We start from the raw sequence: 13,733 nt of genomic DNA, 5'->3' as shown, positions 1-13,733 counted from the left end.
CGATGGCAGCGCTGGAGCCGGGGCACACGCAGCCCCGGGGCACAGATTGTCCCTGGGCAGGAGGGTGGCTGCAGGGACAACCCAGCCTAGCGGGCCAGGGTCTCTCCAGGCTTTTGGGGCAGCCTAAGCTGGGGTCTGTCCTCCGAGGATACTGCCTCGGTGCTCGGGTTGCCACCAGTGCTCCACGAAGGAAGAACCAATTTTTAATCTGCGCAGCAAGTCGTTCAACCAGCCCCGCGCGCAGCTCTCGGCCCCATCAGCCGGCTGCAGCGATGGCATCTTGGTGCCCGCCCGTGGGAGCCCTTGCTACAAACCCTGGCACCGAGCCCTGCTGGGGCCCATTTGGGGTGACTGGATTTAGTCCATTTACTGTACGGGACGGAGGCGCCCAGCAGCGCCACGCTTGTAACGGCCCTGCCGGCTCTGCTCCCGCCTCCAGCCCCTGGTGCACGGCCAAATTCAGGTTTGTTTTGGCAGCCCGGACACATCCCCGCCACGGGCTGGAACAGGGAAATCTGGGCGTGGGGACTGGCCAAGGTGACTGGGAGTTTGGGGGGGATTTCTGGTTTTCATCCCAAAAGAGCGGGGAGCTGAACGCGGCAGTACCCAGAGCAGCGGGCGAAGCGCGGTGCTGTCGGAGCTGCCTGGGCAGGAGGGAGCAGACGGGCACTGGGTGGTGGGGTCCGTGGTACCCCCCGCTACCCGGCTCTCCTTGGGGGGCACCACGGCACCCAGTGCTGCTCCAGCCCAGCAAAGCTGGGACCCCCTGGCCCGTGCTCGGGCAGAGCCCGGGGAGCAGGGGCACAGCCGGGAGGGGCTGGGGGGGACACGCAGCCCCCAGCCATGCCCACGGCCAGGCTGGGCACTGTGCGGCGCGGGCACAAAGCGCCGCGGGTCGTGCCAAGATGCACTTTATCAGATCACCCTTCCCTTTTCACTCCTGCGGCACATTTGCTCCTATTGTGGCCGCCTCCCTTCTACCCGGGTTGTTGTTATGAAATCTCTTTATCTGCATAAGGTTATTGTGCATGTCATTAAAAAAAAAAAAAAGAAGTTATATTGATAAATGTCAAATCTATCCCCTGAGTTGGCTCAACAATAGCTAGTTCTACTCGATGAACTCACCTGGTTCTCTGAAAGACCCTATTCACTGTTTAATTGAATATTTGAATAATCTTTTCATTCCTGCAAGGAATAAAGAATGTTGTCCAAATAACATTGACTCACTTCATTTAGAGACACTGCAGCAGTTGCAAAGACTGTCCTGTGACAAAGCCTCCCATCACACATACAGATATGCCTGGGATTATTTCTATGCCCTCAAGTGTTCTTCCTATTCACAGCTCCTTTTGTTTGGGAGAAGCTGCTGATAAATTGCAAACGCTTAAGGGAATGTGGGCTATAAAAGCCTCTCTTCCTCCCCTCCCCAAGAGTAGCTGCTTCATGAATGTAAGTCATGAAATCGAATGATAGGTCAATCCATTAAGGCTCTATTAAGCCCTTCTGTAGAACAAAGCTAACCTGTGCCGTCCTCATAAATATTGCTATTTTGAGAAGCCCTAATTTTAATTAAATCTCTTTACCTGCTCAGGAGAGAAATCTATTTAGAACTCAAATGGCAGCTCTTGTGAGCGGGGCTTGGCTTTGACTGTGCTGTGGCAGAGTGGTAAATGTGGAAATTCTCTTGTTAAAGGCAATTACATCCTGCACATAATACACAATCCCATCCTCTACAGCTGAGCCTGCGAAGGGCAAATTACTCCAAGTGAGCTCTGCAGTATGGAGAGAAAAAGTTGGATTTGGGGCAAAATGATGTCTGGGAAAATAACGGCTATTTGATTCCACGCCCTCCCGGAAAGCTGCTGCTCCGGGGACGCGGAACCGCAGCCGCGAGCGGCACAAGCGTCGCGGCCGCCGACGCCGGCTGCGCTTGGGGAGATGCTGCTCCCGCTTGTGTGCGGGGCCGGGCCGGGCCAGGGGGCAGCAAGGGCTCGGGGGGGCCCTCCCTGTGCTGGGCCTGTGGGGCAAGAGCCGGGGAAGGTCCTGCCTCAGGGCACGAGCTCCTTGATCCCACAGCCCGGGCACTGTTTGTGCCACACCTTATCACTGCTCGAACCGCAGATTTTCATATCGAATTTCTCTGAATTTCAAAACAGCTCGAGAGGAAAAGAAAGCCGCCGGATGGGAGGGCAGCACGGCTCCCGCGCCCCGACACCCACCCTGCCCAGGCCCCTCGGGCACCCGCAGCCCCTGCTAACGGGGACATATCCCCAGCACATCCCAGTCTAACCAGTGGCTCCCGCAGACCGTACTGGGCCCCTGGGATGGGGGAGTGGATTCCCACTGCCTACAGCGTGTCAGGGCTCCCACTTCACCCATTAACCCAGTGGCAGTGCTGCTCGTGGGGCGGGCTGGCTCCTCAGCGGCGGTGGCGTACGGTGACGCGAACTCTCCCTCAAGCACAAACCACCGAACACACAGCAGGGCCCGCCGGGCGCAGAGTGCTGCTGTGCTTGGCGATGAGGCCCAGAGCCACTGGCAGGACCCCCCCGGATGGGACCCCCCAGATGCTGAAGTGCAAACACGGAGCGAGGCGTTGGGACAGGGACGGGGATGGGATGGGGACAGGGCTGGCCCAGGCTGGGGTCACCGTCCCGGCTTGGCACCAGCACCCGGCGGCTGCAGCGACCCAAACGCAGGTTTCCCTGGGGAAATGCCGGTCCCTGCCCCGTCCGGGTACACACACAGTTCGCAGCCGCCGTCGAGGTGTGGGAAGCGAAGCAGCTGCGGTGGCAGAGCCGGGAGTGCAGCAGCCCGTGAGCCTCCCGCAGGCCCTGCCACCGTCCTCGTGCCGGGAGGTGAGATGGGGACGGGGCTGAGGGAAAGGTGTCAGCACCAGTAGCGAGGGCAGCTGGAGTCCCCGTGGTGCTCAGCACCGCGCACAGCCACCCCACTGAGGGCTGAGGTGGCTCCGGCGGGACTGCGACGGGCACCCCGTCTCGGGGAGAGGCTGGCGGGGGAAGGAGGCACATCCCTGGCCGAGGAGGATGGGGAGATGCTCCCTGCAGGGCAGCAGCTTGGCCAGGGCGGGAGAGGGGCAGGAGCAGGGCAGGGGCAGGGCACAGCCAGGGCAGGATTGGGCCAGGATCTGGGCACGACAATGAGGGCAGAGCCCACAGCTCCAGCGTATTTTGTCTAGGTGAGGCGGGACTGTGCGAGGCGGCCGCCTGGGCCTGACCGCAGGCTCCGGGGCTGAGCCTAACCCGGAGCCACACACAGCCCCTGCCGCTGACGCAAACCCCGGCAGATAGGCCCGTCCCCGGCTGCCGCCTCCCTCAAGGCGCCTGTTTTGCCGCGGCCATATCAGCCGGTTGTTTCCCTGCCCGGTGCGACGGGTGAGCGACCAAAACAGGCTCCGTTTGGCTAACGGTGGCAACGTCCCCCATGGCTGGAGGCAGAGCCCGGCCCCGCAGCGGGGAACATTTCCAAATTTCCAACCCCCTGTCAAGGCGGAGAAGCCGGCAGGTCCCAGCTGCTCTTTAGAAGCCTCTTCCCAGGCTGTGCACCCCGACACCCCAGAGCAGCCTGGCCGGGACCCCGAGCGCGGCCACCCACCAGCAGCGCGGCTCTGGGTGTCTTTCAGGTGGGCGACCAGATGAAGCTGCTGCAGAACTGCTGGAGCGAGTGCAGGTGCAGGACGAGCTCCTGCGCCCGCAGCACCAGCGTGTTGAGGATGGAGCCGGCCTGGGCCGCGATGGCCGACATGTCCACCTGCAGGGACGGGGACGGCATCAGCCGTGGTGGCCCCAGTCCCCCCCAAACCTGCTGCAGGGGACCCCACGCACCAGCCCAGAGCACTGACCAAGAATTAGGGGTGTCAAAACAAAGGCTGAGGGGTTTCTCCAGGGGGGCCCTTTGCAGGATGGTGGCATCACAGGCACCTACATCTCCAGAAGCCACCCCCAGAGAGGGAAGGGGCCCCCTCCTCATGTCCCACCTCTGCAAATACAGGTGTGAGGGCTGATCTTTCCATGAAAAACTTTCCTCCAGAACCAGGAGCTGGATAGCAGGATGGGATGGGACAGCACGTGATGGGATGGGATGGGATGGGATGGGATGGGATCTTTGCACAAGCAGTCCCATAGCGCAGCAAAAACAACTCGTCCCCCCCTCCAGCCCCACCACCCGGCCCCCACCTCCACGCCGCGGTCTCTGCGGGCCAGCGCTCACCTCCTGGCCGGTGACCAGCAGCACGCTGTGCTCCTTGCCGTGCTGCAGCTGCCGGTAGACGTGGTCAAACACCAGCAGCTCGCTCCAGCAGTTCTGCAGCAGCTTCATCTGGTCGCCCACCTGAAAGACACCCAGAGCCGCGCTGCTGACACCCATCGCACCGGGACACGGCCGTGGGGGCGGGTGATGTCCGCACCAGTGTGTTCCCAGCTGGCAGGAGGGGCCCTCCAGACCCCCAGCTTCACATTCGAGGGGCGGCTCCACGCTCCAGCCCTGTGATACCGACAGCTCACACTCACACCATCAGCCACGATGGCATGTTGCCACATCAGCGTGGACCTGGGCAGGATTCGCCCTCATCTGTGCCTCACCCTGAGCACAACAGAAAGGGAGTTTCTAGGAGACTGGCATCAGTGTGGAAAAAAAACAATTTTCACTGCTCAAGCACCCGGAGGTAGTGTCATCAGTGCTGCTGCATGAAGCAGAGAGAGGCTGAGGCCTTCTGCCACCAGCATGGGCAATGCCTTGGCACGGACACGGCATCAACATGACGTCTGGAGATGGGACAAACCCCTGCGTCCCCCTAAGAGCCCTGGTGACCTGATGTACAGAGACTCGCCCAGCCCCAGCACTGCTCTGAGCACGTGTTTGCTCGCCAGCCCATCGCGGGGGGTGCAGGGGGCATCACCCCCTCCCTCAGGAACCCAGCTCCTCCGGGTGGGACGGGACTTGGTCCTCCAGGACTTTGTCCCTGACCCTCGCAGCCTGGCAAAAGCCCCATTTTTTTAAGAACCTGAATCCTTCCTCACCCTCACTGCCTGCAGAACATTCCCCAAAATCTCCACACACACATTTACACGTGGAAATTTCAGTCTGACTGTGAACAACCTCCTAGCGAGGAGATGCTGCATCTGATTAATGAAACACTAATTGCAAAGCCCTGCCCTGGCTCCTGGTTCCCACGTCCTCCCCGCTGGTGTGGAACTGGGCTGGACATCGTGCCCCACTTCATTTCACCGCTGGCATCCCCCGCGCCTCCTCCAGCCCCCTCTCTCCATGCCGGCGGGGAGGAGAGGACGGCAAACCCCAACGCACCGCACTGGTTAGTGTCTACAGGGAGGGTTTGCAACCCCCAGCACCCCGCAGCCGGGCTGCACCCCCATGCATGGCACCCGCCCCTCGGGGGGGCAGCGAGCCCTGGAGCTGCACCCCCAGCACAGGGGACCCCGGGCTGGAGGAGAGGAGATGGGCCAGGCAGCTGGGCAGCGCTTTGAAGCAGCTCAGTGTGTTTCGGTGGCACTTGCTGGCTCTTATCAGCACAGGTTTTCCCCCCACCAGGCACAACCTCCCTGAAGAGCGCAGAAATCTTTAACAAAATGACTGCTGGCCGCGTCCCGGGGTGGGAGGGAACAGCTGCTGCACAAAAGGCCCTGTGTCTCCAGGCAGCCCCTCTGGATACTTTAAAATGAAAGAAGACAGTATCCAGCCTTGCCTCCCCGCCTGGGATGGCAGGTTTGGGCAGGGGGGCAGAGCGGCACGGCCGCGGGGGAGCTGCCGGCCACGGGGCATCGCCGTGCCCTGCCGCTGCCAGGTGGGGCCCTGCCCACGCAGCAGCACACGCGTGATCACGCGCACGTTTCCACGTGTGCTGGTGTGTACGTGCAGGCACAGGTACAAGCGTCCACATTTGCAAACAAACGCCCGCAGTTGCCTCTGGCAAGACGATCAACCCAGGACACAAACTGCAAAGACCCCCAGAGGCCTCGCGGAGAAGCCGCTGGGCTGCCAGGGACGGGCAGGACGAGCTGCCAGCACCAGCAGCGCCTGCGCTGGGCAGAACCAAGAGCCCTGGCAGGTCCCTGTGCCCGGAGCCATGGCAGGACACGGGACACGCTGCCGTCCTGGCCCGGGCAGCAGGCACGAAGCACCCCGCTGCCCTCCCCACCACCCTGCCATGGGCTTCATCCCCTCGGCGCTGCTCTCCGCGGGACCCCAACTCCTTTCTGCAAAGCACCAAGGCCCCACCCTGCCCGGAGCCCCCCTCTCCTGCAGGGCTGATGTAGGGGAAGGGCTGGGGGTTATCACTAATACTTCCCCGCAGAGCAAATTCAGCGCCAGCAGAAGAGCTCTGCAGAGCCATTGTGCTCGCTGCCTTTAATAGAAGGAAGACAGATGCAGTATCACCGGACTGGATAATACCCTCATTTTGCTGAAGAGGCTGCAATAAACCAGTGCTGGGAGATTGCAAAAGGAATAGAAGTCAGATGAGAAAGAGCTTTATGGTCTTGGAGCCCAGCACTCCCCGAGAGCCACTGGGATTTGTTTCTCAAGTGCGGTGGGTGGTCAGAGCCGGACGCAGCAGCACGGGGAGGGAGATGCGGCGCAGAAGGCAGCGACAGCAGCCTGGGCTGCGGTGCCTGCGCCTGCCCGATGGCACAAACCCCACCAGCAGAGAGGTGCAAGGGGGCTGCCAAGGCCACATGGCCCAAACCAGCACAGGAGCCACGGCCCGCGGCCCAGCAGTTCGGCTGCTGAACAAAGAAGCGGGGGAAAGCATTTTCTGCATCAAAACAAAATGGAGATTTTCTGCGTTCATGCTGACCTCCGCCCCAAGGCGAGTGGCTGGCTGTGACGGTGGCCAGCCCGCGCAGCACGCGGCCAGCCCAGCCCGCCCGCTGCTGAGCTGCTCCGCGCCGGCTGAGCTGCAGCCTTGTTTTGGAAGCTCCTTCCTGTGCCTCATTCCTGAGCGGGACGAGCTCCGGAAGGGACAGGCTGAAGGTTTAGCCCTGAAAATGGTTTTTAAAAAAATTCAGCTTTCCCAAAAGGAAGCGTTTCAACAATTTGGAAATCTTCTTCCTTTAAAAATCGCTCCTCAGCTTCTCCCATGGGTTCGGGTCCCTCGGCAGAGCCCCTCCCTGCATCGCGCCCACGGCCCGTCCTGGGAGCACTGCGGTGCGCCAGAGCCGCGTGGCCACGGCGAGGGGGGCACGTGGCCAGGAGCGGGACGGGGTCTCTGGGGGCCGGGCAGGGCTCTGGGACATCTCCAGGGACCCCAGCACCAAACTGGGTGTCCCCGTGCCCCAGACTGGGGCGGCAGCAGGCATCGGCCCAGCGGGCATCCCCCGGCCAGGCAGCACGCACACGCTCTCTCCTTTAAAAGTTAATAAAAAAATGTTTCTCCTTTAATGTCAAGGCTTTTCAACAGATTGTTTTATCAAGAACCTGTTTTTAAGATATATTTTTTTTTAAAGCAAGCATTTAACCCATTCACAAAACAAGGCAGCGAAACCCTCCCCACGCAGGAAGAGCACTCCCCTGCCACTGGCCACCGAGAGCACCTTGCTGCTGAACGCCTGCAACCCGCAAAAAAAGGCATTTCCCTGCAGCAAAGGGGCTGGGACCGAGGCCTGGGGGGCACAAGGGTGTGCAGAGGCACGGCCGGCGCTGCTGGGGTGCAGGGCTGCAGGACCCCCGAGCCGATACAATTTTAAACCTCCTGCAGTCCTCACTGTGGGTTCATAGGCAAGAGGTGAGGAAGCCCCTGGGAGGGTTGGGGCTCCCCAAAATGTGCCCAGGCCACCCTAGCACCTCAGCACCCCAAAATCAACCCCCCTCGGGGACGGCACAGCCCCGCTGCGCTCACTGCTCCCTGTGCGGCTGGTCCTGGGCATCCCCTGCCTCGGGCGCCACCGCCTGCCCTCCACCACCTCGGTGGCGCGGTGAAGCACAAGGACCCACCAGCAGCCCCACTTTGCTGAGTGGGTCCCCAGACATCACCCCCTGGCCTCTCCTCACCCAGCCTCGGCACGCCGCGGGCACAAGGAGAGCTCGGATGCCCCCCAGGGACGCTCCCCAGGCCTCCGCCCTGATCCCTGGCGCAGGATTTGACCCAGCAGTAGCCGTGCGGGTGCATGGCACACGCCAGCGCCCCGAGTCTCAGCCCGGGCAATTACCGGGTGCGAGAAGGACCCGTCACCTTGGCTAGAAGTGTGAAGGTGGATTACCGTCCGCCAGCACCGCAATTGAAACCCCACACAAGTCTAAGGTGTTAATGGCCAATGCAGGTCCCCATCCCGTTGCCCAGATACCACAGTGATGGGCATCTTAAAGCAAAAAATCCCACCAAGACCAGCGTGGCAAGGCCAGGATCTCGTCTCCCTGCTGGCAGGGCACGCTGTTGTGGCCCAGGCTACTGCTTTTTGCCAGGGCTGGCAGGCAGCAAGGCTGCGTGGGCATCCTGGCTCCGTGTGCGTGCCGGCAGCGAGGGCAGGGCTGTGCCAGCCGGGACGCCATCAGGCAGCGAGAGCCGTCACTTTTCCCCCAGTGCATAGGATGCTAAATATTGCGGCAGCATCCATGACCAGAAGGAGATTTTAAATCTGCCAAAAACGCTCTGGCTGTTGGCCAGGAGATGGGGTCAAGATGACCCACGCATGCTAAAGGCAGAGAAGCAACTGACTGCAAATAGGCTCCGTCGTGGCTGCGAGATCTCTAACGAGAAGCGAGGGAGAGCAGCCCAGCAGAAACAGCCCCAGCGACCCGCAGCAGCCCCTCGGTCCGTGGGAACGGCGCTGCCCTCAGCGCGTGTCCCCCCGGCACTGCTGCCTGCCCGTGGATGGCTTTGCCCCACGGCAAGGAGGGGATCAGCATCGGCCCTTCTCCCCGTGGCCATGCCGTGCCCCAGGGACCCACCGCACGCCCAGCCCAGCCCGGCCTTCGGGCTGAAACCGCGGCAATTTGTTTAACATTCCTGGCTGCTCATCCCAATCTAAAGGTCACCTCACCCCTGTGTGCACGATATTTCTATGGACCTATGGCAGTAACACCTATATAAACCAGGCTGTGCGAGATACGTGTGTATAAACCAAACCGAAACCAGACACAATGAGAGTGTGCAAGCGTGCGCGTGCATGCACATCTCTCTGTCTGTCTCTCTCCATATATATATAAAAAAATTACATCTGAAAGGACAAAGTTGCCTGAGACTCATGACCCAACAAAATATATTTCACCCCCGGCCCATATTTTTCTTCCTGAAGAGGTGCTGCAAATCTTCCCTCAGTCCTGACACATCTCATCTAGACTCAGTTAAAGTTCGTATTTATGGGCGTCAGCGCTGACCTCTTCCACCTCCGCCCGCGCGGCCTCGCGCCGCGGCTGCCTGGCCGGCCCTCGATAAACAAGCGGGCCCCCAAATCCCCCTCTGCCGCGCGGCATTATTAGTCTTGCCTCCGAAGGCCAGCGCAGTCCGTAATTCTCTGCCTGGTGACACGAGATGAACACCGCGACATCAGTCTCCCCGGCGGATTGGCATGGGGACCCTCGTTTGTCAGTGGCAGACTGACAGAATTACTGGCCCTTAAATGAAACGATATATCTGGGAAGTTAAATCTGTTTTCAATCTGACTGCCCCGCGCCTGCGGGCAGACGTGGCGTGTGAGCCGATGTCAAGAGGCCATTAGCCCATCTCCCCCCTCCTTCCCAGGGCGCAGCGGTGGAGCCGGGGGGGCTCTCCCCAATGTCCCCCACCCCGGCCACCCCGCTGGGCAGAGATGGCAAAGCACCTGGTCTGCCTCTGCCCTTCGCCGGGCTGCCAGTGTGGGAATGGGATGGGAATGGGATGGGAATGGGGACAAGAGCAGCCAGCTCCCGGGGGACCTGCTCCCGCTCTCCCTGGCCAGGGAGCAGAGGCACGTCCTGGCCAGGTGAGAGCCGGGGGGTCCCCGTGCCCCCAAGGGTTTGCTCCCTCCCATCCAGGCTCCCTGCAAGGCCGGGGGGAGAAGCCAGCTGTCTGCAAAACAGCCCCGCGACAGGAGCACGTGTGTGCTGGGAGCCGTCAGGCAGGGGACAGCATGCAGGGGGTCTCCTGCCTGCACCCCCTCCCTGCTTGGCATCATCCCGGCGTGACACCCTGGAGCCACGTCCCAGCATGGTGCCCTTCCAGCCTGGATCCCTGCACTGCCCTCGGCCCTTCTCCGTTTGGGAACGGGGTCGCACCCCCTGCTCCCAGGAGCCCTGAGCACCCGGCGGGGACCGCCTGCGTGACGGCCATCGATCGCTCAGATCACGATTTTACTCCGTGCTAGCGGGCTTTAGGGTAGAGCCATAAACTCTGCGCTAGCAGGAGTTCATTTACCGCCCTGGCAGCTGTTTGCTTTTATGTGCCGGGCAGGAGCAGGAACGGGGTTTTGGGAGCTGCGGACCTATTCCTGCTTCCCCACGGCTTCTCTCCGTGGGCCTGAGGGAAAGCCACCGCCCCGCACTGGGGAGGACGCGCCGCGCCGGGTGGGTGGTGGGCAGCCCCGGCACCGTTTCGGTGGGGGGACACGCAGAGGGGCCCCGGCACCGCAGCCCTGTGCTGGGGGCTCGGACCTGCCCAGCCGCCGCGTGCACCAGGAGGGAGCCAAGGCCAGGCACAGCCACACGTTCTCACGCCCTCTCTGGAGCCAGGGTGGGACGTTGGTGCCCTGCGGTCCCTGGCCCCGCGAGACGCTGAGGATCTGCCCCACGCTCGTGGGCTGAAGGCCAAAGGCGTGAGCCGCTGGGGTGGCGGGGATGGACGGGGAGGCCCAGCCCAGCTGCCATCCCCGGGCACCGCGCCCCATGTCCCGGGCACGGCGGGGGACGTGTCCCGCTCCTGCCCAGGTGAGGCCTCCGGCGCCGCCGTCCCCCCCGGAGCCCCACGGGAGGAGGAGCGCCCGCTGACGTGGATTCACACGGAAACGGCCTATTTTGGTGGCGCAATCAGGCTGACAATGGAGCTACAAGGCTACGAGGCCATGCAGCCGGGAGCTGAATTTACACTGTTTACAATATCTCCTGCAAAACAACAACCACCCTGTTCCCAAAATCCAGGCTGGACGCTGATATGATTGAAAAGAGCCCGACCCACCCCCACAATGCCGCTTCCTGACACTGTTCTGGCAGCCGGGGGCTATTTTGGGCCACGAGGCTCTGCCACGCTCGGCCCCATGGCACCCCGTGGGGTGGGCAGGGGAAGAGCCTGGCCCTGTGCCGGGGCAGGTCCCCTCGGCCCCGCGGGAGGGATTTTGGCCAGAGCCGGGTAGCACAGCCACACACGGGAAGCAGGGGAAGGCACCCAGGTCTCGTGTGGCGCTCTGGGTTTTGGCCACATTGCAAAATTTTCTCTCCCATTTTTACACCAGTTTGGGATCTTAAGTCAGCCCGGGACATGAATGGAAAACAACTGAGCTCTTGGCAAGGCTTGCACGGTGGCAGAGGCTGCCCCAGCCCTGCTAATCCAGCCCTTAGCCCCAGTTAGTGTTCGGGGGGATTTGTGAGAGGGGGTGGCCCGGCTCGGGGGGGATCAGCTCCACGTCCCCCGGCACGCTCAGGGGCTGCCGGCAGCAGAAGCGGCTCCGGAGGAGGCTCGGGGGTGTCCCCCAGCCCGGCCAGCCCTGCCCCGCTGCCTGGTGCTAATAGGCACCCACCTGACAGCATCGATTTTCCTCCTAAAGGCGGAGGAGAGAATTGTCTCAACTATAATTCCTCAATGTTACATTTTTCAATTATATCTAGAGCTTGACACCGCAGTCACTCTGCCGGCGATTGCTTCCACACCTGCCCCCGCCGTGATGAATCTGAAACCATTAGCCCCGCGGCGACAGCGGGAATCGCTCCGGCGATGCAGCCGGGCCTGGTGCCCCCAGCCCTGACACACGGGGAGCCGGGAGCAGGATGGGGACGCACCAGCAGACCTGCAGCCCAGGGCTTGTGCCCACCGGCGTTGCCCCGTCCTCACGGTACCTCAGCCCCAGCCCTGCCTGCCTCTCATCGCCCGTCCAGCGCAGCATCCTCCCCCCTGCCCAGCTCCTACCTCCAGCTCCTTGAAGAAGATGCAGCTCCGTGCCCACTCTACGATGGCGAAGAGGGTCTGGTCGGCCATCTTGCACATGAGGCCGAAGGTGCTGAGCTTCTCATGCCGGCCTTTGCCTTGCTCTTGCTGCAGGCAGGCCAGTATCCGCGCCTTCACCTGGGCCTCGTCGGGCTCCAGCTGCAGCAGCTTCAGGATGACCTCGGGGATGTCGGGAGGGGAGCTGCTGGGGTACGTCTCTGGGTACACGTAGGCAGACATGGACTCGTGCGCGTTTGTGTAGTGGTCCGGGTACTCAGACTTGATGGTGCGGTTGGGGAAGGAGGGGTAGTGGTAGCTGGCGAGCGGCGTGTGGCTGGGCACAGTCATTCCCAGGGAGGGTGTCCCGTAGGGGCTGCGCTCGTAGTCGACGGGCGTCAGGGCGGCTGGGTTGGGCGGCAAGGTCTTGGACATGGCATGGATGCTGTGGATGGTGGAGGACAGGCTGTAGTCGTTCTGCACCGGGGACGTGATCTGAGGCACTGTCTCCAGCTTGAAGCCGTTGGCACGGATCAGAGCTTTCTTCTGCTGCTTTAAGGCACGGTCCCGCTTGTACATGGGTCCAAACTTGTTCCTCCCTCCACGCATCCGATCTGCACGCACAGCTGGGGGCAGAGAGAGGGCAGAGGCTGCGGTGAACCTGCCCCAGAAGGAGACCGGCGCTTCCACGCCACATGGAGAAGATAATGGGGGGAGGATTTAGTGGCCAAACAGGGCTGGGGGGCAGCAGGGAGACCTTCCCCAGAAAGCTGCCGTCAGGCTGTGCCCCTGCCAGCCCAGCCGCGGACGTGGCTTGGCAGGTTCCGCTGCCTGGCCCTGGCTCTGGCCTTGCTGCTCTCGCCTCAGAGCCTCGGGAATTGCAGGAAAGGAAGAGACATTTGGGGGCTGGGGGATAAAGCACCTTGCATCCCTCACAGGTTGAGGGGGCAGCCTGTGAAGCTCAGGTAGACAAGGGGGCTCAACACCCACTTTCATTTTTACGACCCCTGACTCTGGACCAGCCCTGGGATTTCCTTCTTTCTCGAGCCTGGGACCCCACGGCCCCCTCAGGACCCTGGTTCACCCTCATCCAGGCTGCACGTGCTTCTTTCCCGCAAACCTCTGCCCCTCTGGCGGGCAGCACGGCCGGCAGGTCCCGCCGGGCACACTGCACCCCGAAGTCCCTGCCGGGTGTCACCTCGGCCGAGGGGCTCTGCGGAGCGTCCCACCGCCGCAGTCACTCGGGCGGCCCCACTGCGATCTCCTGGCTGAGAGAAGCAGATGTTCCCTCCGAACCCTGAAGAAACCCAAGAATGTGTCAGCGCGCGAGGGAGCAGGTGCTTCTCTGCAGCAGGAGCTCGTCCCCCCGCACCACCCCGCTGCGCTCCCGGGGCTGCTGCCCCCGGCCCACCCTTGGAAGAGCCTCGGCTCGCTGGAAGCTGGGAGCTGGAGGGCGGTGCAGGGGGATGGAGGGGAGCACGCCAGCGAGCACAGCCCGCGGACCGAGCATCAAAAGGGAAAAAACCCTCCGCTAGTTTGCGTCCCTGCTGACAGCAGGCGGGTCTTGCTTTTTTGTCTCCGCTGTTCCCTCTGCCTCTCTTTCCCCTACTTATCCTGGGGGCCGCTGGAAGCGCAGCCAGCCCCCCCCCCC

At 62.2% G+C, this 13,733-nt stretch overlaps 1 long non-coding RNA gene across 1 annotated transcript in view; it reads right to left on the bottom strand.

Moving 5' to 3' along the window:
* Positions 1–13,733, bottom strand: part of LOC113486559 — a 28,618-nt gene that overhangs the window by 724 nt on the left and 14,161 nt on the right. Inside the window, exon 2 of the long non-coding RNA XR_003399603.1 lies at positions 1,920–1,924. This is a non-coding gene — a long non-coding RNA (uncharacterized LOC113486559). The remainder of the gene's footprint in view (positions 1–1,919; positions 1,925–13,733) is intronic.

Source organism: Athene cunicularia (assembly GCF_003259725.1).
Source record: "Athene cunicularia isolate RWA chromosome 17 unlocalized genomic scaffold, athCun1 chr17_part1, whole genome shotgun sequence".
NCBI lineage: Eukaryota > Metazoa > Chordata > Aves > Strigiformes > Strigidae > Athene > Athene cunicularia.
This window is presented reverse-complemented; position numbering and strand designations above follow the sequence as displayed.